This window comes from Canis lupus, chromosome 11 (assembly GCF_003254725.2).
Source record: "Canis lupus dingo isolate Sandy chromosome 11, ASM325472v2, whole genome shotgun sequence".
Taxonomy (NCBI): Eukaryota; Metazoa; Chordata; class Mammalia; order Carnivora; family Canidae; genus Canis; species Canis lupus.
In genome coordinates this window covers 15,737,999-15,752,384 of record NC_064253.1, presented here as the reverse complement: position 1 = coordinate 15,752,384, position 14,386 = coordinate 15,737,999, and the positions used below count along the sequence as shown (strand labels likewise).

The 14,386-nt window shown below is 38.0% G+C and overlaps 1 protein-coding gene across 7 annotated transcripts in view; it reads right to left on the bottom strand.

Moving 5' to 3' along the window:
- MEGF10 (multiple EGF like domains 10) overlaps positions 1-14,386 on the bottom strand; it is a 215,497-nt gene that overhangs the window by 106,711 nt on the left and 94,400 nt on the right. The window lies entirely within an intron of this gene.

Below are 14,386 nucleotides of genomic sequence, written 5' to 3'. Positions count from 1 at the left end.
GCATCAGTCTAATGAAACGTAAGTTGAATGATCATCGCAAGAGGTGCAGAAAGAGCATTTGCCAAAATATAGCATACTTTCATGATATAAACTTTCAACCAATTGGGCATGTAAAGAATGCAGGTCTACTTAAGAATGGCCATATATGACAAGCCCATGGTTAACACCATGCTCAACGATAAGAAGTAAAAGTTTTTCCTCTAAGATCTGGAATAGGACAAGGGTACGTACCTACTCTCACCACTTGTATTCAACTTAGTCCTGGAAGTCCCATCCAGAGCAATCAGATAAGCAAAAGAAAAATAGGCATCAATATTGGAAAGGAAGAAGTAAAATTGTCTCTATTTGTAAATAATATAATCCTATATAGAGAAAATCCTGAAGACTCCACCAAAAACAAAACTAATCAACAAATTTGGTAAATTTACAGGATACAAAATCAACACATTGAAATCAGTTTAAATTCTATACAGTAATGACAAAATATCTGAAAAAGGAAGAAATAAAACAGTTCCATTCACAATAGCATCAAAAACAATAAAATACTTAAGAATAAATTTAACCAAGGAGGTGAAATTTTTGTATGCTGAAAGCTATAAAAATGGATGAAAATAATTTAAGAAGACACAAATAAATGGAAGGATGTCATGTTCATGGATTGGAAGGATTAATACTGTTAAAATGTCCATAGTACCCAAAGTCTATTCAGTGCTATCCCTATAGCTTCTCAGTAGCATTGGAATTCCAATAGCATTTTTCACAGAAATAGAAATAGCAATCCCAAAATTTTTATAAAACCACAAAACACCCCAAATAGCCAATGCCATCTTAAGAAATAAGTACAAACCTGGAGGCATCATTCTTGCTGATTTCCAACTATATTACATAGTTCTCATAATTAAAACAGTATGGCACTGGCACATAGACCATTGCAACAGAATCGAGAGCCCATAAAATATACACTGAAATAGATGATCAGCTAATATTTGCTGAGGGAGCCAAGAATACTCAATGAGAAAAGGATATTCTCTTCAATAAATGGTGCTAAGAAAACTAGATAATCACATGCAGAAGAATGAAATTGAACCCCTATCTTACACTACTTACAAAAGTTAACTCAAAATGGATTAAAGACTTAACTATAAATTCTGAAACCATAAAATTCCTAGAAGAAAGCATAGGATAAAAGTGCCATGATTTTTTTGATAGGATGCTAAAACGCACAAGCAATGAAAACAAAAATAAGTAAGTGGGATTACGTCAAACTAAAATGCTCCTGCACAGCATAAGAAACAGTCAATAAAATGAAAAGTCAACCTACAGAATGAAAGAAAATATTTGCAAATCTTATGTCTGATAAGGGGTGAATATCCAAAATATATAAAACCTCATACAACCCAATAGCAAAAACCAAACAATCCAATTTTAAAATAGGCAGAGAACCTGAATAGATTATTTTTTCTGAAAAACATATACACACATTACCTCACACCAATTAACAATGGGGTTCATCAAAAAGACAAGGGATAAGCATTGGTGAGGATGCAGAGAAAAGGGAACCCTTGTTCACTGTTGGTGGAGTGTAAGTCGATACACTATGGAAAACAGTATGGAAGCTCTCAAAAGATTAAAAATAGAACTGCCATATGATCCAGCAATCTCATTTCTGGGTACATATCCAAATGAAATGAAATTGGGTCTCAAAGAGATATCTGCACTCCCAGGTTCACTGCAGCAGGATTCACAGTAGCCAAGATAGCAAACAACCTACATGTCCTTTGGCTGATGAGTGGGTAAAGAAAATGTGGTATATACATACAGAGGAATATTATTCATCCATAATAAAGAAGGAAATTCTGCCATCTGTGACAAGGATTGCCCTGAGGCCGTTATCCTAAGTGATAAGTCAGACAGAGAAGGGGAAACACTATATGATATTATTATACATAGAATCCTAAAAGGCTGAAACTCATAGAACCAGAGAAAACAATGGTGGTTCCAGTGCTGGAAACATAGAGAAAATGGGGAGAAGTCTGTCATAGGGCACAATCTTGCAGTAATAAATTCTGGGGCTCTACTGTACAGAATGTCAACTATAGTTAATAATACTATACTGTATTATATTCAGAAACTTGCCAAGAAAAGTAGTTCTTAATTGTTCTCACCACAGGGGTGCTCAGATGGCTCAGTTAAGCAACCAACTCTTGGTTTCTGCTCACGTTTTGATCTCAGGATCATGAGCAAACCCCACATTAGGCTCCATGCCTAGCTCAGAGTCTGCTTGGGACTTTTCCCCCCTTGTTTCTCTCTCTCTCTCTCTCTCTCTCTCTCTCTCTCTCTCTCTCTCTCTTTCAAATAAATAAATAATTAAATGTTTTTATAAAATGTTCTTGCCACAAACAAGAAATGGTAAATCTGTAAGATGATGGAAGTGTTAACTAACCCTATTGCAATCATTTTGCAATATATGTAAGTGTGTCAAATTATAATATTGTATATCTTAAACTTACATGTCATATGTCATATGTCAGTTATGGGGAGCTGGGAAGAAAACCCAAGAAATTAAAGATCCAAGGAGTCTCTGGTAAAGTTAAATATTTATAATTACCAGGCTAAGTTTATATGAAAGAACACCAAATTCTTTAAGCATTGTTTCCCAAATAAGTAGAGTCTAAAAACTATTAGTTCTATCACGTTCTTGGGGGAAGAAAAGTAGGGGTGGGGTGGAATTCCATAGCCAAATACGTTTGAGACACACCTTTACTCCAAGCATTTCCAGAGCTTTTATCAGACTACCATAAATCTTCAAGAAAGGGGATCAAGCACAAGGCATTTGCCAATCTTACTGGATAACCCAACAGTGAATTCTATAGGATGGGTACTCAGAAGCTCACACTAGGATCATTTAACCACAGATAATGCCCAGGGTCCAAGCTTTTGGAAATCTACCCTCCTCCTTGGATCAATTAGATTCATTTGAGGTGGGATATTCCTTTTCGGGTGGCATATTTCTTTTTTTGTCCCTCAATTCCATGCTAAGTACCATAGACCAGCCTAGTTGTCTTTGGGCTTAAACATCAGTCTCGGTGCCATATTTTTAGACTTGTCCCTATAGCCTGTGCCCCTCCAACATGCCTAGGTGGCCAGGGAGGCCCACCTTCAAACTGTGCTGTCCTCTGGTGTCTAACTAAGAAGATTGCTTTGCTCCGGAGTGTTTCTCTAGGAGTTCTAGCTGATTTCTTTCAACCATTTTAGAATGAATCATCAAGGAAAACAAAAAACAAAAAAACAAAAACAAACAAAAAAAACACCTCTGGAACTCAGGATATTGCTGCAGCTTGAGGGAAGAACAGTGTCTATGCAGCCCTGCTTATACCCGTACATGTCTCCCTTTCCAACAGCAGCTGTGTGTGTGTGGCCCAGAGGGATGTACTACGTTTACCACTGGATTATCTGTAAAAGTGCTGACAGTTACCATCCTAGACTAAAAAAATGCAAGTTCTGTCATCACTTGGGCCAGGTCAATGTTTTGTGGCCTATCATTTAAATCAAAATGTGTTTTTCCCATTATTTTAAAACTACTTTGCTGTAAAAAGGTCTGAACCACAGTACCATAAAAATTGCTTCTCAGTTCTGAGCTTTTCTATCAACTATTATCTATCCCTGTAAGGAGACTGCGTAAATTGTCAGACTTCTGAGAATTCCTCCTGTCCTGCAAAGACTAAAATTGCAGGAACTCATTTTCTAGAGCTAAGGGAAGGATTTTTTTCTTGCTTCCCTTTAGCCCTGCCTCCATGGGACTCTAAAGTCAGGCTTTCTTAAGTAAGTAAGTAAGTAAATAAGTAAGTAAGTAAGTAAGTAAATAAATAAATAAATAAATAAATAAATAAATAAATAAAATTAAAATAAAAAACAGGGAGGAGCCGTAATTTCCATCTGTTTGGACTAAGGCTGTCTTGAATTCATGGTGTATTATTACCATTACTATTATTATTAAATCCATGGTTCCTATTTACAAAATCCTAACTAGTGAGCACACACTGACCATCAATAAATCAACAAAGACTTCGTGCATCATTTATCAGGCTTGCTATCTTTACTACTAGTTGAGACCAAAGACCAAAACTGGAAAACTGAAGTTTAGGTTCCGATAGATGTGTGGGAAAATTGGAATTTCTGCTGGTGAAGTATGTGGACAAAGAGCCTTTCCCAGTATTTAGCGATAGGTTCCTCTGAACCAAGTCGGGTGCCATAGCAACAGAATACAGGGTCCCTATGGAAACATGAAAAAATCCACTGCCAGTGGCAGAAAGGGCATCATGAGGAGGTGTACTTAGGAACATACCATCTGACTGCTGTCAGCTCAGGGTCTCTTTGGCTATAGCCTAACAGAATTGTCTCACTTTTATCTGGACTCAAAAGGATCTGCTTAAGAGTCTACCCGCCACAGTTGTTTGGAAATATTTGACAAGATCACAACTTTATTATTCATCGAGCCTGTGAGAGGCCAGCAAATCCAGAGCAGAAGGCTCAGATTGCCTTGAGCTTCAGGGAGGTGTTCCTCTCTCCTTAAACTCTCACTCTGCCGTTTCCCCACCCACCCACCCACATTCCCCAGAGATGCCCAGCTCAGCAAGAAACAGGTCTCTGCCAAAGGCAGAAACTTCACAGCCCAAATGAGGCATCTTGCCCTATATTCCAGCTCTTCTCATCTTGAAAAATCTGAGCCCAAAACTTTGCAGCAGTGAAAGACCAAAATCACACGAAGCCTGACTAAAGGATTTCACGTGTTCTTCCATAATCTCCAGGTGAGGGAACGAGTATCTGCGGCGCAGTTCTTCCCCAAAGCCTGGCCCACTAGGACAATGTGTGCCAGCCATGTGGTCTCCCTCCTGCCAGACCCTCTTGTGGCTGACACCAGGAAAAATGTGACTCTTCAGTATCTTTTTCAATTCCCTTCATAAAATTGCTGACAATATAATCTTGAGTTAGTTTGGCAGATACTCCAGCTCACGAAGAGAAAGCTTATTTTCTTGGGGACAGTAGTAGAAACAAGTACATATGGCTTCACAGTTAAATGAGGAAGGTAGGTATAACAGGAAGCTATGGCCAGCTGCATGATTCAGGAAGCACAACATTATCTCCCTAACTCAAGAAGTCCAAAGTGCTATGGGATGCCTACTAGAGTCAACTACAGGGATGGCAAATGTAAGGCACTCAAGCCACCCTACAACAATAATGGACATCATTGATGAGTCACTCTGTTCTCTCTTTTAGCACAAACATGGCCTCAGAATCTTTCCCTTTTTTTTTTATCTTTCCCTTTTTTAAAAAAGATTTATTTATTGTTTTAGAGAGACAGAGAAAGAGTGAAAGGAGGGGCAGAGGGAGAGAAAATCTCAAGCAGATTCCTTGCTGAGCATAGAGTCCATGCAGAGTTTGATCTCATGATCCTGAGATCACGACCTGAGCTGAAACCAAGTGTCAGATACTTTACCAACTGTGCCACCCAGGCACCCCCTTTCAGAATCCTTCTAAACACAATGTTGCAGGTCGCTGCTTCTAAGGGATGGTGCCTTCTCTCCCAAAAGAGAAGCTTTTTGCTAATTCCAGCTTAGCATAACCTAATATTCTAGTAGAAAAAAAAAAAAGAAGTAGGGGTAAATGTATGGGTGACGTGGCCCCTTAAAGTACCACCAATGTGACCTATCTGGCTTCTGGAAAAAAAGAGTCCTGTGTAAGTGAGCAACAGATGTCTTTAAGACCTTAACCCAAAATTTGGGTTTAAAACACATTGCTTACTGAAGCATGACATTCAAACAAGACTAAAGTGCATTTACAACAATTATTTTTTTTATATAAACAGCAACCACTGTTCTAGCTCCTTATTTCCCTATAGCCAATTCTGTTTTTCATAAAATTGGCCAAGTTAAAAATCAGCTGCGAATATTCATTCACTGCTATGGTAATCAATTGTCACACTCATCTCTAGTAAGAACAGGAAATCATATACTGTTCAGTGTGTGGGAGTGAAGGCTTCTTGTTTACAGTTCCAGAGTTCTCTTAATGAATGCCAAAGACAGGCAGGGCATATTCATGGGAACTGATCTTCCACCATCAGGGCTGGCTTACAAGGCAAAGGAATGGGTGACCCAGTCCCCAAACCTCTTCCTAGGTCTTCCTCACAAGCCACACTGCCTTCAATTCCCCCCATCACAGCTTTAAGTAAAAGTTAGCATTTGACCTTCCCCATTCAGCAAAAATAGGAAGACAAAGTGAAGTCTACCACAAAGGAAACATTTCTCAGAATGGCCCCTTCCTTTGCAGCAGCATCCAGCAGAAGATTGAGCATCTGGGGCAAAAGGATGGGATGGCCTGGGGAAGGGATCGCTGGCCATGTCCTTGGTCCATTTATAATGCTGCCACAAGTGGCCCAGCTTACATCTGCATTCCCTGCCATCAGCCTAGGTGAGACCTAGGACATGGGAGTGAGAATACATGGCCAGCTTTGTCTTGGGATTAACGAATCCTTCCTATGGAGGGAGAGGTGGCAACTTCCCACTCTGCAGCTGCTTTTCCTGTGAGCTTTTCCTAGTCCCATGAAACCAAATCTATAAGAGATTATCACTTGCTAAGAACTTGGTTTCAAGTACATGTTTGGAAACCAGTTTTGTGTACTCCAAATGCAGCTTCCTGGAATTCTAACGTTGTAAATAATGATGAGGCCCTTAGAGCTGCAGCAAACACTCATTTACTCCATGAATGCAGTGCCATAGAGATCATGAGTCTGGATATCAACTCCTTTCCATGGACAGAGCACATTCACATTTCAGCTTGGGCTGCTGAAGAGAACACTGTCACTAGTAATGAAGGGAATGCAAACTAAGGCAGGTACCATTTCCCCCCAATAGGTTGAAAGCAATAGTCATGTCTAGTGTTGGTAGAGATATGGACAAGTGGGGACCCTCACATAGTTTTAGTGGACAGGCAAGGTGTTATGACCTGTCTGAACAGGAATTCGGCAATGGTATCAAAAAGTCTTAAAATGCGGCTCAGGTGGCTTCTGTCTCCTCAAATCCATCATTTCCTTCCCATAAAAAGATATCTTTACCAAGTCCTTGACCATTCAGAATTAAGATGTTCTTGCAGGTTAGTGAAGTTCTGGCCAAAGTAGAAATGGAATCTAATCATTTCCATTTAAAAGAACTTTCTTTAAAAGATAGCTGGCATTGCCATTTGCCTCTTTCTCCCACCTTTCCAACCATTGCTTGGGACTGAGACTGATATGTGGAAATCAGTCTTCATGTATCAGTCTTCAATGGTACATGAAAATGAAGGCTGTGCCCTAGAGATGGTAGAGCAGAAAGGTGGAAATTGCCTGGGTGTCCTAACGGATTACCCAACTCTAGGCTCCAGTGTGAGAAAGAAACAAACTTTTAACTCATAGCTGAACCTGATCCTTACTAATACAACATGCATGCCCTTTGTCCCAGGATCCCATCCAATTTATCTTATGAATCACTCACATGTACAGAGAGAGATAAAAAATGATGCTAGTGCATCCACTAAACTATTTAAGTATCTAATAATTGGATAGGTGAATTGGTGGGTAGGTAGATAGGAAGGAAGGGAAGAGGATCAGGGAGGGAGACAAAACAATAAGGGAGAAATAGATGCTAATATATAATCTTGGAACATACTACATTTAGGCCAATTTGTGTTATGCATATTTTCATTTTAGGAACAAGATCAAAATTCTAAAATAGGGAACTACATGGAACTATTATATATATATATATATATATATATATATATATATATATATAAAATAAAAGGGTGGGGTGTTTGAGAAAATGGAAGATAGGAAGTATCTGGAGACTGCTGATCTTATAGAAAAAATTAATATCCTGAAGGAAGAGCCACACAACTGTCACTTTTGTAAACTTCAGACTATACACAGGACCAGTATCAAGGCAAGGTGGAAGAGCATGAACAAGATGACCTTAGAGATTATGATCTCACATTCAAACATAACCATGAGATTTGCAAGATGCAATCAGATATCATTTTAATATTTACAAGAGATGCGCTTCATAAAATAGAAGAATTACATGAAAATAAATCCTAACTGTAGCAATTACCACAGTAAAGTTAGGCAAAAAAAAAAAACCATTTGTATATTTTAATGACTAAAAGATACGTCAAATTCAATCAAATAGAGACACTAACTGGGTTGATGGTTCTAGCCTAACTCGAATGACAGGACAAGGACATAATAGGTTTTAAATTTCAGGGATATGGAATGTAACATCTAAAATAGACAATGGACTCTGTATGTTCCATCCAGGTAATAATCAAGGACCATGTTGCCTGATATTTTAAAAACTTCAGAAAACAATACAAAGGACTACGATGTAGCCTTAAGAAAAGAATTTCTAGTGAAGGCTACAACACAGATAAAGGTCAAGAACATGATACTAAGTGAAATAAGTCTGTTATAAAAGGACCAAGACTATATGATTCTACTCATATAAAGTCTCTACCGCAGTCAAAATCCCAGAAACAGAAAGAAGTTAAAACGTAATGGCTAAGGGCTAGAGTAAGGGAAGAGGGGAAATTAAGATTTAACAGATACAGAGCTTCACTTTGAAAAGATGAAAAAGTTGTAGGGATCTGTTGTGCAACAAAGTAATTACATTTAATACCACTGAATAGTACACTTAAAAATTAGGAAGATAGTAAATTTAATGTTATGTATTTTTTACTACAATTGAAAGACTAATTAATTAATTAGTTAATTAAAAACTTCAGCAAAATGAAAAGACACACCAAAATTGTTTTTCAATTTAGAAAAACATGAGATGACATAACTGCTTTCTTAGAGGGTAACTCTTTCAGCCTCATGAATACTTTGAATTCAATATGGAAATGTGTGAGACAATAAACTCTATAGTGTTTATTTCATTTTAAAAGCACAAATTCCATTTTAAAAACTTTATGGTGTTTAAATTTGTAAAACATTAGTTAGAAGCCCTTTAGTGTGTTTATCAGAGTTTGTTAGACTGATGAATGAAACATCTATAAGCTGAATTTAGTATAAGAAACACTAGCTTTTTATATTAATAACTTCAATATATCAGATATTCCATGCTATGGATTAGAAAAATTAATATTGTTAAAAAGTCCATAGAACCCAAAGCCAGCTACAGATTCAACACAATCTCTACCAAAATTCCAATAACATTTTTCATGTAATAGAACAAACAATCCCGAAATTTGTGTGAAACCACAAAAGACCCTAAATAGCCAAAGCAATCTTGAGAAATAAGGACAAAGCTGGAGGCATCATGCTTCCTGATTTCAAACTACAGTAATCAAATCAGTATAGTATTGGCATAAAAACAGACATAGAGATCCATGGAACAGAATAGAGAACTTAGAAATAAACCCATACATACATGATCAATTAATTTATGACAAAGGAATCACATATACACATTGAGGAAAAAACAGTCTCTTCAATAAATGGTATTGGGAACACTGGACAGCCACATGTAAAAGAATGAAACTAGACAATTGTCTCTCACCATACACAAAAACAAACTCAAAATGGATTAAAGACTTGAACATAAGGCCTGAAAGCATAAAACTCCTAGAAGAAAACATAGGCAATAAACTTCTTAACATCAGCCTCAGTGATAAGTTTATGGATATGATGCCAAAAACAAAGGCAACAAAATTAAAATACATAAGTGGGACTCTAGCAAACTAAAAAGCTCTGTACTACAAGGGAAATCATCAAGAAAAAGTACATCAAGAAAATGTACTACAAAGGAAATCATCCTACCAATAAAAGATTTGAAAATCATATATCTGATAAGGGTTAATATCCCAAGTAAACTTTTAAAAACCCATACAATCTGATAGAAAAAAAATCTGATTAAAAAATGGGCAAGGGATGGATATTTTTCCAAAGAAGACATACAGATGGCCAGCAGGTATATGAAAAATGTGGTCATCATCACAATCATCGGAGAAACACAAATCAGAACCACAAAAAGATACCATGGACATGTCAAAACAACTATTTTCAAAAAGACAAGAAATAACAAGTGTTGGTGAGAATATGGAGAAAAGGGAAACCTGTATTCTGTTGGTGGAAATGTAAGTTGGTACAGCCACTTTGAAGAACAGCATGGAGGTTCCTCACAAAATTAAAAACAGAACAGCCAATTCCACTTCTGGGTATTTATCTGAAGGCAACAAAACCACTACATCATAAAAGTATCTACACCCCTAAGTACATGGCAGCATTATTTACAAAAGCCAAGTGAGAGAAACAACTTAATATCCATCAATGGATAAATGGATAAAGGAAATGTGGTATATATACACAATGGAATATTACTCAGCCATAAAAAGAAAGAAATCTTTAAAAAAAAAAGAGTGGATAAAAAAATATGTGTTTATGTAAAAACATATACCCACAAAGGAATATCATACAGCCAAAGAAAAGGATGAGATTTTACCATTTATGACAACATGGATAGACCTACAGAGTACTATGCTCAGAGAAATAAGTCAGAGAAAGACAAACCCCACCTGATTTCACTCCTGCATGCTATCTAAAAAATAAAACAAATGAGTAAAGAACCAAAAAAACCCAAAATCAGACCTATAAAATACACAGAACAAAGTGATGGTTGCCAGAGGGAAGTGGGGTGGAAGGACAGGCAAACAAGTGAAGGGTAGAGGGAGAGGGCCCCTGGGTGGCTCAGTGGTTGAGTGTCTGCTTTTGGCTCGGGTCATGATCCTGGGGTCCTGGGATCGAGTCCCACATTGGACTCCCTGCAGGGAGCCTGCTTCTCCCTCTGCCTATGTTTCTGCCTCTCTCTGTGTGTCTCATGAATAAATAAATACAATCTTAATTTTTAAAAAAAGAAGAGGGAGAGCCAGGCTTCCAGTTATAGAATGAATCAGTCATGGGAATAAAAGGCACAGCTTAGGGGATGTAGCCAGTGGTACTGGAACAGTGTTGTGTGGTGGCAGCTGGTAGCTACATTTGTGGTGAGCACAGCATAACATGCACAGAGGTTGAATCACTATGTGAATCACACCTGAAACTAATGCAACACCATATGTCAACTATATTCAAATTTTTTGAAAATTTAAATAAATAAAAAAATCATGTAGACACACACATGCACACACACTACAAACCTATATACACATACCAATGTACAAACAGACACATGCATACTAAATCCATTTCATTTCTCTGGGCATTTTTTCATTAATATTTTAATTTCTCTAAATCAAATGCAATTAAACAAAAGATTAGGCAAGAACAGTAACCCTGAAAGATAAACAAACGTAAAAGTTTAATCATTTTTAGGAAGAGGTGAAAACTTCATCAAGAAATCATAGATATCTTCAGGCCTAATAATATTTTCCTTATGGAAAATTTTCCAACCATTCTCTTCCCCCGCCCCCACCCACCCGGACTCTAATGCCATTCCCTATTTTTTCTATTTTGGTTCTTCCTGCCTGATGACATAATCTGTCTTCTGGACATAGAACCTGGTCACTCAAAGTGTGCTCTGCAGACCAGCAGTTTCTACACAGTCTGAGTCTAGAAGAAATGCATCATCATTGGCAGGATGAGGCAGGGTAGGTGGAAATGGGAGGATGGAGCTTTACTCTCCAGAGAGCTACTCCAGCTCCTGAAGGAATCTTTTGTTCAAATACAGGTTAAGTATTTGCATAAAATCACCCATTTCTGCCTTCTAGGAAAATGCCCTACCAAAAATTAAACTAAAATTATAACCAATTCGTGTGTTTCAATTCCTTCTGGTAACTGGAAACAGTTAACAAGGGTGACAATACTATGTGTCTAGCAGCAAAACCTAATTGAAAAAAGATTATAAAAGCAGAACCAAGAATCATGTGTTCTCTCTTCCTTCTCTATCCACAAGAGTGCCTCACTGGTGCCAGCTGTTGAGGGTAGAAAAGATTGCTTGGAGGCATCTCCAAGAACAAGGAAGTAAGGGAGCTTGACTGTCCTCTGGGGTAAAGCTATGAAATCAAGACATCCGAGTGGAGAGATGCAAAATACCTGTAAAGAGACTATCCAGGCCTCTGAGACCAGACAGTGAGCTGATTAAATATATTAACATATCTAAAGAAAAAAATGTTTCAGTCTCCAGGGGCAGTTGGTCAGACGTGAATGCTTAGAAGAATTTTAGAGGCAAATGCTAGCGATAGCCCTCCAAGCAGTCAGAAGGATGTCTTGCCACCTATCCAGTGTGAGATTAAGGCCAGGTTACTTTTACCATCATAATATTCAGGCATGATGGGGTCGTGGAATTGCCCAGCATCCTGAGATGGGCCACAGCACTGAATGAAATGACAGAGGCGTTGGGTTCTGGAAGGCTGGGACAGTGAAGCACTAAATACCAACTAACCCCACTTGGATCCATGCTCCTCACACCAGCTTGCCAGTAAAGTCTAGCTTCCCATGTTCAGGTCTCCCAGGAAAGAAGGTATGACCAAAATATAGCCCAAGCATTTCTGCAGGCTGTCTCACTTAATGAAATAGCATCCTGACTTTATATATGATTTCTGTCATATGGGCAATAGAAATGAACGGAGGTAGAACCACTTCCTTATTGTACTGATGATCATTCTTGTAAGTTTGAGCCCTAGCAATGGGCACCAAGATAATGTCACCCTGAAGCCTCTCTGGGAAGTGGCCAGCCCAGACATCCAAGGTCCACCCTCACTCTTCTCCTGTGTGCACTCAGTGCTTTCCTTGGAAAATTCTCATCAGCCTGGGCCACAGAGATCATCAGTTCATGATTATTCTCCAAGATGTTTGATTATAAACATGTAATTTTTCTTGTTCGGCATCCTTATTAATCAAAGACATGCATATTAAGAAAAAAATTAGCAAAGGGAAAGTTGGCACTGGGTACAAGCAAAAAAGCATTCTCATATACTGCAGGTGGGAGCATAAACTGGAAACACACCAAACATCTGAAAAAATATGTGTCTACCTCTGACCCAGCAATTTTACTTCTAGGAATATCAATTAAGGGTATGAACAAAGATTTAATCACAATGATATATTCTAGAGCAGTTCATAATAGGTAAAACATGGAAATCATGTAAATATTCAACAGTTCAAATCTGTTAAATATCTATAATGCAATAACATACCGACATTTGCAATATATCACAAAAGTACATTTACTGAATGGGAAAGATATTCATGATATATTTTTCTTTTTCTTTTCTCTTCTCTTCTTTTCTTATGTTACAGTTCCTAATTATTTTTTCAAAGAACATTTATTATCACATATAGCCCTGTTTCTAAATCAAAGTTGAGGAACTTCCCCTACTGTCATAAAGAATAGAATCCAGGGTGCTGAGTGGCTCTGTCAGTTAAGTGGGTGACTCTTGATTTTGGCTCGAGTCATGATCTCAGGTTCCTGGAATGTAGCCCCAAGTCAAGCCCTGCATTGGGTTCCATGCTCAGGAGGGAGGCTGCTTGAGGAATCTCTCCCTCTGTCTCTCTCTGCTCCTGTTCTGTCTGTCTCTCTCCCCCTCTCTCAAATAAATAAATCTTAGAAAGAAAGGAAAGAAAGAAAGAAAGAAAGAAAGAAAGAAAGAAAGGAAGGAAGGAAGGAAGGAAGGAAGGAAGGAAGGAAGGAAGGAAGGAAGGAAGAAAGAAAGAAAGAAAGAAAGAAAGAAAGAAAGAAAGAAAGAAAGAAAGAAAGAAAAGAAAGAAGGAAGAAAGAAAGAAAGAAAGAAAGAAAGAAAGAAAGAAAGAAAGAAAGAAAGAAAGAAAATAGAATAGAATTCAGTCACTGAAAGGAAGATGACACATATATTCACTTAGGTCCTCACTCCACTTGAGCTCAAAGGAGCCTCAGAGAGGTAAAAAGGGCTTATCAGAGGTCACCCAGTGTTATCACCCAGCCTGGCGGATATTTAAGCCACGATATGTCCAATCATTCCTAATGCCTTCAGTTTAGAGCAGAATCTTGTCTCTCTTGATACTACTCAACACCAGGGTCTCAGCTCAGAAAGCATTGGTGCCTCTCTAGCTGTGTATAGAGCCAAAATATCTGAATACAACCCCTTTTAATGATCTCTCTACTTCCTAAACACAGGAGTAAGAAACTTCAATTGCAAACTTCATCACACATGATATTCCAGGATTTTCTGAAGTCTATCATAAAATACTAAATTTCCCTTGAGACATTTCAGGATGAATCGGTGAGATGGGGAGGGGAGACAAAAAATGACAAACAAGGTCTACTTTGTGACCCAGACTTAGAGTCATTTCTTAGTGCGAAAGCTCCTCTACTTTTTGTAAGCCTCA